The following is a 7153-nucleotide window of genomic DNA, read 5'->3' on the forward strand; positions in this document are numbered from 1 at the left end:
TTAAAATCATTTATTTTTAGAAAAAAATTATTTTTTTAGAGGAAAAAAAAATAGAAGTTAGAAATAGTTTTTCTTAAAGAAAACGACGCGAACTTTTAAACAATAGAACAATGGGGAAACGTAGATCGTCTATCTCCGAGTGGGAATCGAATTAAACTTCGATTTTGACCTCTCCCGCGCCCCCGAAAGGTTTCGAATTGTCACCAGGTGACGAGAAGAGACCAATCGGAAAGCGGAATCGGAGGAAAACAGATAAAACCTGAGAATTCAAGGACGCGAGGGCTTCTTCTCCCGAAAGTTCCAAGTGACGGATCTATTGTTGTGTGTGTGTCTGGTGCCCATCTTCGTCTCCGTCTCCCGACCTCGGATCGACATCTTTCCATCAACGGAAGTCGACCGCATCGTCCTGGAGTCGCGGAGTCGTCGAGGGAACTGGCCATTCGCGACCTAGGGACACTCCTTCAAAATGAGACTATATTCGAAAGGAGAGGAAGACCCAGAGGCTGCTGCCGACCTAGAACTTCCAAGATCGCGGAAATCTTGTAAGCTTCTTTCGTGTCAAATAAACGGTTTCTTGTAACCGTAGAGTCTGTCTCAGTGCCGATCGCCCACATACGACTCTTCGCGACCGCTCGACCCTCTTGACATAGTCGGCCCCCAGTCGGAAACTCACACTGGTGTCAGAGAAGTGGGATTTTAAATGCAGAATTTGCACAAATTCAGCGGGCCCACACTATAGTTGAGGATGCCGACATCAAAATTTCGCCCCGAAATTGAGTTTAAGGTGGGTCGGAACGATAGATGCTGAGACAGACACTTCGGCGCGAACTCGCCAGTTAGTTAGCAGTTCTCTTTCATTGGCCTTGAGAGGAATGATACCTGCTTTCTTCGGTGAAAGTAAGCGTATTATGACTTCTTCGATCCCTTAAAAAAATATCGAGCTTAGCTGGATGATCCCGCAGAAATGCTTTAGTTAACCAAGCGCAAGCTCGCAGGTGCGACAATGATAGAATAAATAGGCTTGACCGAGCAAGAAAACGCCACTATAAAATAGTGCCAGCAGCGGAAGTAGGCAAGATGTTCCGAGGTCAGTTTTTCAAAATATAAGTAAAAACATTAAACTGAGCGTCAGGATGCTTGGCACTGCTTCATTCACAAAAGCTCTAAAGGTAGCCATTAGGGAAGAAACGAGTGACTAGCAGAATGCACAGTTTTGTCAGGCGCGAAGCTGAAACGGCGGAGAATAACCTAATGGATTCGGGAAGAGTGAAACTCCATAAGAAATCTGCGTTCGGTGCAAAGATGGGTCAAAATTTTAAACAGTTTAAAACTTTAGGAAAAATTGTTAGATAATCGAACATTGTCAGTACCGATAACTGGTGCGCAAAGATAATATTCAGAATAAACAAACAGGACAACCCATGGAACGAGGGAATAGCGAAGTAGGAAACGCACACCCCTATCCGAATTCGCTGCAATGCTTTTCACAACCTCATAACATGCAACCACTGTCGCCCGATTGGTACGGAGAAAAGGACGTCCCTCTGCCATCTCTAGTCGAGTGGAGATCGAGGCCAATGCGTTGCAGGTTCCGATTATAAATCCATCGTATTCATTGCGATATAGGCTAATTATTTCAGTAGATACTCTTTCATCAATCGCAGAATAGGCAAATCGAATCCGAAGTCGATTGAAATTTAGAACAGGCACTTTATGTAGAGGATTTTCTGACAGTATTAGCCCGGAAACAGGCCAATGCGACCGCAACTAGATGCTTAGCTTTTCTCAGTCCCAAGGTAGACGCAAAGCAAGCAGATTGTCAATTGCAAAAAAAAAATATAGCAACTTTAACCTAAGGTCAAGATTATAAGCGATTACGGTATCCTACTCTCTATTTTCTATCGGTCCGGTTTTGCGAACTGTGAATGATGAACTTTCATTCTGGAGAGGAGAGATCATCATAAAAACAAAAGCGAATGTTAATTTTAATTGAATTCACGTTTTCTGAAAATAAAAATTGTCGCTGAAAAAAAATGTATGCAAAAAACGTGCTTAAATGTTAAAATTGTCGCGAATCGGAATTCAAGTCAATGTGAGCGTGGTGCATTTCGAAAGGGAGCCATAGTATTGTTTTTGTTTCGTGTAAACTGTTCTGTCCATCCCTTACGAAGCGCTCACGATTGAGCCTACACTGGTCAAGGGAAGAGAGTCATGTCGGGAAAGCGACTTATCTCCTTGGTCAACGCCTTTCCAAAATTTTCTCATACTTAGGATAGATGACAGAAAATTGTCACTTTGTCCGTCCTAGAGAGAATGAGGATTTGATCACTCTCGAGAAAACTTAACGATGATCTTCTATTTGATTCGCGCTCATCGGAAAACAATTTTGTCGTGATCAAAACATTGATGAAAACTTCTGTTATAGATTGAGTAATTTATATAGTCAAAATGTCAGAAAATTTTTTCCTTTTTTGCGTACATGATGATTGATCATACCTGTCACAGTCGAGACTGCGAATAGACTCTGACCAGATCAAACGGAAGTTACGGAACAACACTCTGAACTGCGTGACCTTGATTAGCGGTAATCTGCGTCGGAAAACCGATGATAGAAAACTGTCACTGGTTCAAGAGACTGACATCCGGAAGTTATGGCCGTAAAGACATTGGCAAGATCACAACTGCACACCGTCAATGCAGAAGCTCCATGATCCTCTTTCGGTCCAGTACAAAAAAAAAAAAAAAAAAAAAAAAAAAAAAAAAAAAAAAAAAAAATGGAAAAGATTCGACCCCCATGGTAAAGACGAAGTTTTTCAGAAAACTTGGAACGGAACTAGATGCATAGCTTCGAAAAGCACGTGTCTTCAACTTAGATCCAGAGAACTCCGCGCTACACGTGCACCGGAAATGGCTATGAAGTTCCCAAGTTCCAATTCTGGTTGAGACAGGCGAATCAAACTAAACGTTGAACCTGTTATCAGATTTCTGAATCAGATGTTCCGAAAAATTAGGAAGGGAACACGAATACATTCCATTCCTCCCCCCTCCGTTTCAGACCATTTTCTGAAAATTTTGAGATTGTGTGAATTGCTCAGTCTGAAAACGAAAAAAAAAAACTGTCACATGATTTAAAAAATAGTTTGTCGATCATTTATGTTGTTAAAATATTATTCGAGGACCCTGATTGTTATTTGATTATTTGTAACCAATCTTATAAACAGACATGTGATGTTACACAAACATTTCGATGAATTGTAAACGATATTCTATACCATTCAATAATGTATCGAAAAAAAAAACTTTGTTGTAACGCGAAACCGAACGCGCGCCAGAGAAGGCTGGATTCTCAGACAAGTATCGCTGTTACGTCACTTGGCAAACAAAGGGAGAAAGGACTGTCAGCTACCAGAGCTGCCAGCTAAAATGTCGTTATTCCGTTACGACATTTTAAATTGGCGGGAAGCTCTGTGAGGCTCTGGATAGGTCCGAACCTCACTGAAATTCGCGTTAAAATCATTTATTTTTAGAAAAAAATTATTTTTTTAGAGGAAAAAAAAATAGAAGTTAGAAATAGTTTTTCTTAAAGAAAACGACGCGAACTTTTAAACAATAGAACAATGGGGAAACGTAGATCGTCTATCTCCGAGTGGGAATCGAATTAAACTTCGATTTTGACCTCTCCCGCGCCCCCGAAAGGTTTCGAATTGTCACCAGGTGACGAGAAGAGACCAATCGGAAAGCGGAATCGGAGGAAAACAGATAAAACCTGAGAATTCAAGGACGCGAGGGCTTCTTCTCCCGAAAGTTCCAAGTGACGGATCTATTGTTGTGTGTGTGTCTGGTGCCCATCTTCGTCTCCGTCTCCCGACCTCGGATCGACAACTTTCCATCAACGGAAGTCGACCGCATCGTCCTGGAGTCGCGGAGTCGTCGAGGGAACTGGCCATTCGCGACCTAGGGACACTCCTTCAAAATGAGACTATATTCGAAAGGAGAGGAAGACCCAGAGGCTGCTGCCGACCTAGAACTTCCAAGATCGCGGAAATCTTGTAAGCTTCTTTCGTGTCAAATAAACGGTTTCTTGTAACCGTAGAGTCTGTCTCAGTGCCGATCGCCCACATACGACTCTTCGCGACCGCTCGACCCTCTTGACATAGTCGGCCCCCAGTCGGAAACTCACATGATCTATTTGGATATATCGGATCCCGTTCACTCCATTGAGGACCTGGCCGAAGTCTCAATCAGTTTGCTAAAAAGACAGTCTTGTTACTCACAGGGCAAAAGAATTAAAAAGAATACCAACACAGGTAAAACGCTGTTCAGCAGTCGTTCACCCTGGACCAGATACATCTTTGCAACACACACGTAGTCTGTAGAAAATGGATGGCCCTACTGGAAGCTTATTCCTCTGCCCGCATTATTCTGGGTTCAATGGGTTCTCTCACATTGACAAGATAATCACCGTCTTGTCAAAGTTTCATTTCACTAAAAACTAATTTCCGAACTAGACACTGATTTAGCGTGCATTATTTTTGTAAGTACAGTAATACCTCTGTTTTCGTTGACCTCGGTTATCGTCGATTTTTTTCGCGAAAAATTTGTCTCAGTTTTCGTTGGCGTGCCCAAGTGACCTCGCTGTTAATTTTGCGAAAACAAAGGGCGACCCACGCGTTTTCCGGCTCAATGTGGCGTTATTTCTCGTTCTGTGAGCATTACCCCACGACGGCCCACCATTGGCCAACGTTTCCGTTACCTGAACACCGAGTTCGGTCGTGGGTTCTCGCTTCGCCAGGACGGGCTGGACGCGTGGAGTTTACCGGGTTTTCTCCACGTCTGTAACGCCTGAATAAGGGCCGTTACCCTTAAACAGACCTCCCGGAAGGCATTATTTCCCGCGATACGACCATCATAAACGCATGCAACTACTATTACACGACAATTACGTCACACTACCACGGAGCAATATAGGCTAGAAGCTCGTGTCCAACTAGCTTCTACAAAATAAGACATTACACCGCGCGTCTAGCTAAATAATTCCGTCGCTTTCCTTTAGTCTTTTATATTAATTTCTTATTGTATTTAACACTATATTAATTCTCTATAAAATGTATTTTTGGTATGTATTTTGGACTGTCTAGAACGAATTAATTAGATTTACATTGATTCATATGGAAATAATTGCCTCGGTTTTCGTCGATTGTTTTCGGACGGATTATCGACGAAAACCGAGCTATCACTGTACGTCATTTACGAGCTACCATATTGCTTATAAATTTGTATTTAATTTTTTTATTTGTAACACTCACTGTAATAAGCTATTATTGACTCTACAAAGCGATAATTGTTCTGCAACGAAGGATCTGGAGTGCCTTTCCTTGTGTGAGATAGAATTCGGTCACCATTGTTCTTGATACACGATTACTCAGATTTCACATTTTACCTATAATATACTAAATTGAATTTCTTTAATAACATTTTTCTTAAAATAATTATTATGATATATAATTTTATAAATATATTTTTTTCATTCTCTTTTCGAATTACCTGTTTATCATGTTCCATATCAATGAGTGCGATGCCTTGCTGAGTTCAAGAAACAAGCATCAAAATGCAACCAATGACAGCCCGTTTTGAATGAAATGGGATTAATCATGGTTTGCTTATCTAGATGTTTTAAAACTGATTTACCAGGCAGCATGCCTAACGTCTAAACTTTTTCCGTTTAAAACTAATATTACTTTGAAAAACAATGAGCTATTATTGATAAGGAGAATCGTAGATAATTTTTTACAATTATACTATATTGTACAGTTCATACATTAATTTTTTTAATCTGCTATATTTTTGATTTATGCAAGAAAAATAGGTTATATAGAAACGTTGCATAACGGGCAGCCTACAACATTACTATATATTAAAATACTGTTTAGCATTTACAAAGTTTTTTCTTGTTAGAATATTTATATTAATAGAAAAATTTTATCGGAATAAACATGAAGCGAATCTCATAAACATAATTTTACATATTTTTCTATTTTAACTTTGATGAAAAAGTATACATTGAACTGTGTATTTTTCCAGATATTTTATTTCAATTATTATTATATAGCATGTTTTTATTATGAAATTAAAGACTGCCATAATGGTGCAGAGTCAGAAATAACACAAATTGAAATCTAATGGCACTTCATTGAAATATATTGAATATTGTTTGAAAATAATAATAAATGGAAAATGTTAAGTAAGCCCATTTTCCATAGAAAATTATAATTTAGATGCTATTCAAATAGTTTTGAATTGTTATTAAATTTTGGAATTTGCAAAAATAAAAATAAATCTCCAGAATAATTTTCTTAAGTTCACGTTTAGTAATTTAAAATAATATAAAACGATATAAAAATTTTTAATAGGCATACTCTATCTGAAAGGAACAAAGTTGTTTCCAAATTCCATAATCAAACTTAATTTCCAATTGAAGATTTTCATGTAACTTTAATCCTCAAACATTTCATTACAAACTAGTAAAGAAAAGGAAACAGAGAAACATAATATTTAAATTTTGTAAATCTAATAGAAAATTTTAAAATGATGAGGAAATAAACATAATCTATTTACTTATATTCAATACTATGTATTATATTACTGCAGATTTGTTATTGATAACATCATGAATATAAATATTATTATTATGATAATTTTAAAACAGCATAGTTATTTATCTGTTTTAAAACTAGTGATTAAAAGATATTTTTATATTATGTTAATTCAGAATGTGCTGCCTAAACTTTTAAGTGCAAATTTTCATATTTAGTTGTCAATTTCATTTCTTTCAGAGTATGATTTTATTTCTTTTTTATTTTCAATATAGTTTGGTTAAACTGTTACAAACCAGATCGGCTTTATTCATATTTGAATTATTCAAAAAAATATATTACTACATACATATCAAATGAAAAATTTTCATTACAGTTTGATTGTAAGTTACGAATTTCAACTGAAATATTTTAAAATTTTCTACAATTATAAAATAATTATCTCTAAAGAAACATTATCTAGCAGTCTCTACTTTTATATTTATTTCATTGGTGCTTTATTATTTAAAAACAATGTAGAAAACCTAAATTACATAACTTATAAGCATTAACAATTAAAA

The sequence above is a fragment of the Centruroides vittatus genome, unplaced genomic scaffold (assembly GCF_030686945.1).
Source record: "Centruroides vittatus isolate TY-2023 unplaced genomic scaffold, ASM3068694v2 contig_549, whole genome shotgun sequence".
NCBI classification, from domain to species: domain Eukaryota; kingdom Metazoa; phylum Arthropoda; class Arachnida; order Scorpiones; family Buthidae; genus Centruroides; species Centruroides vittatus.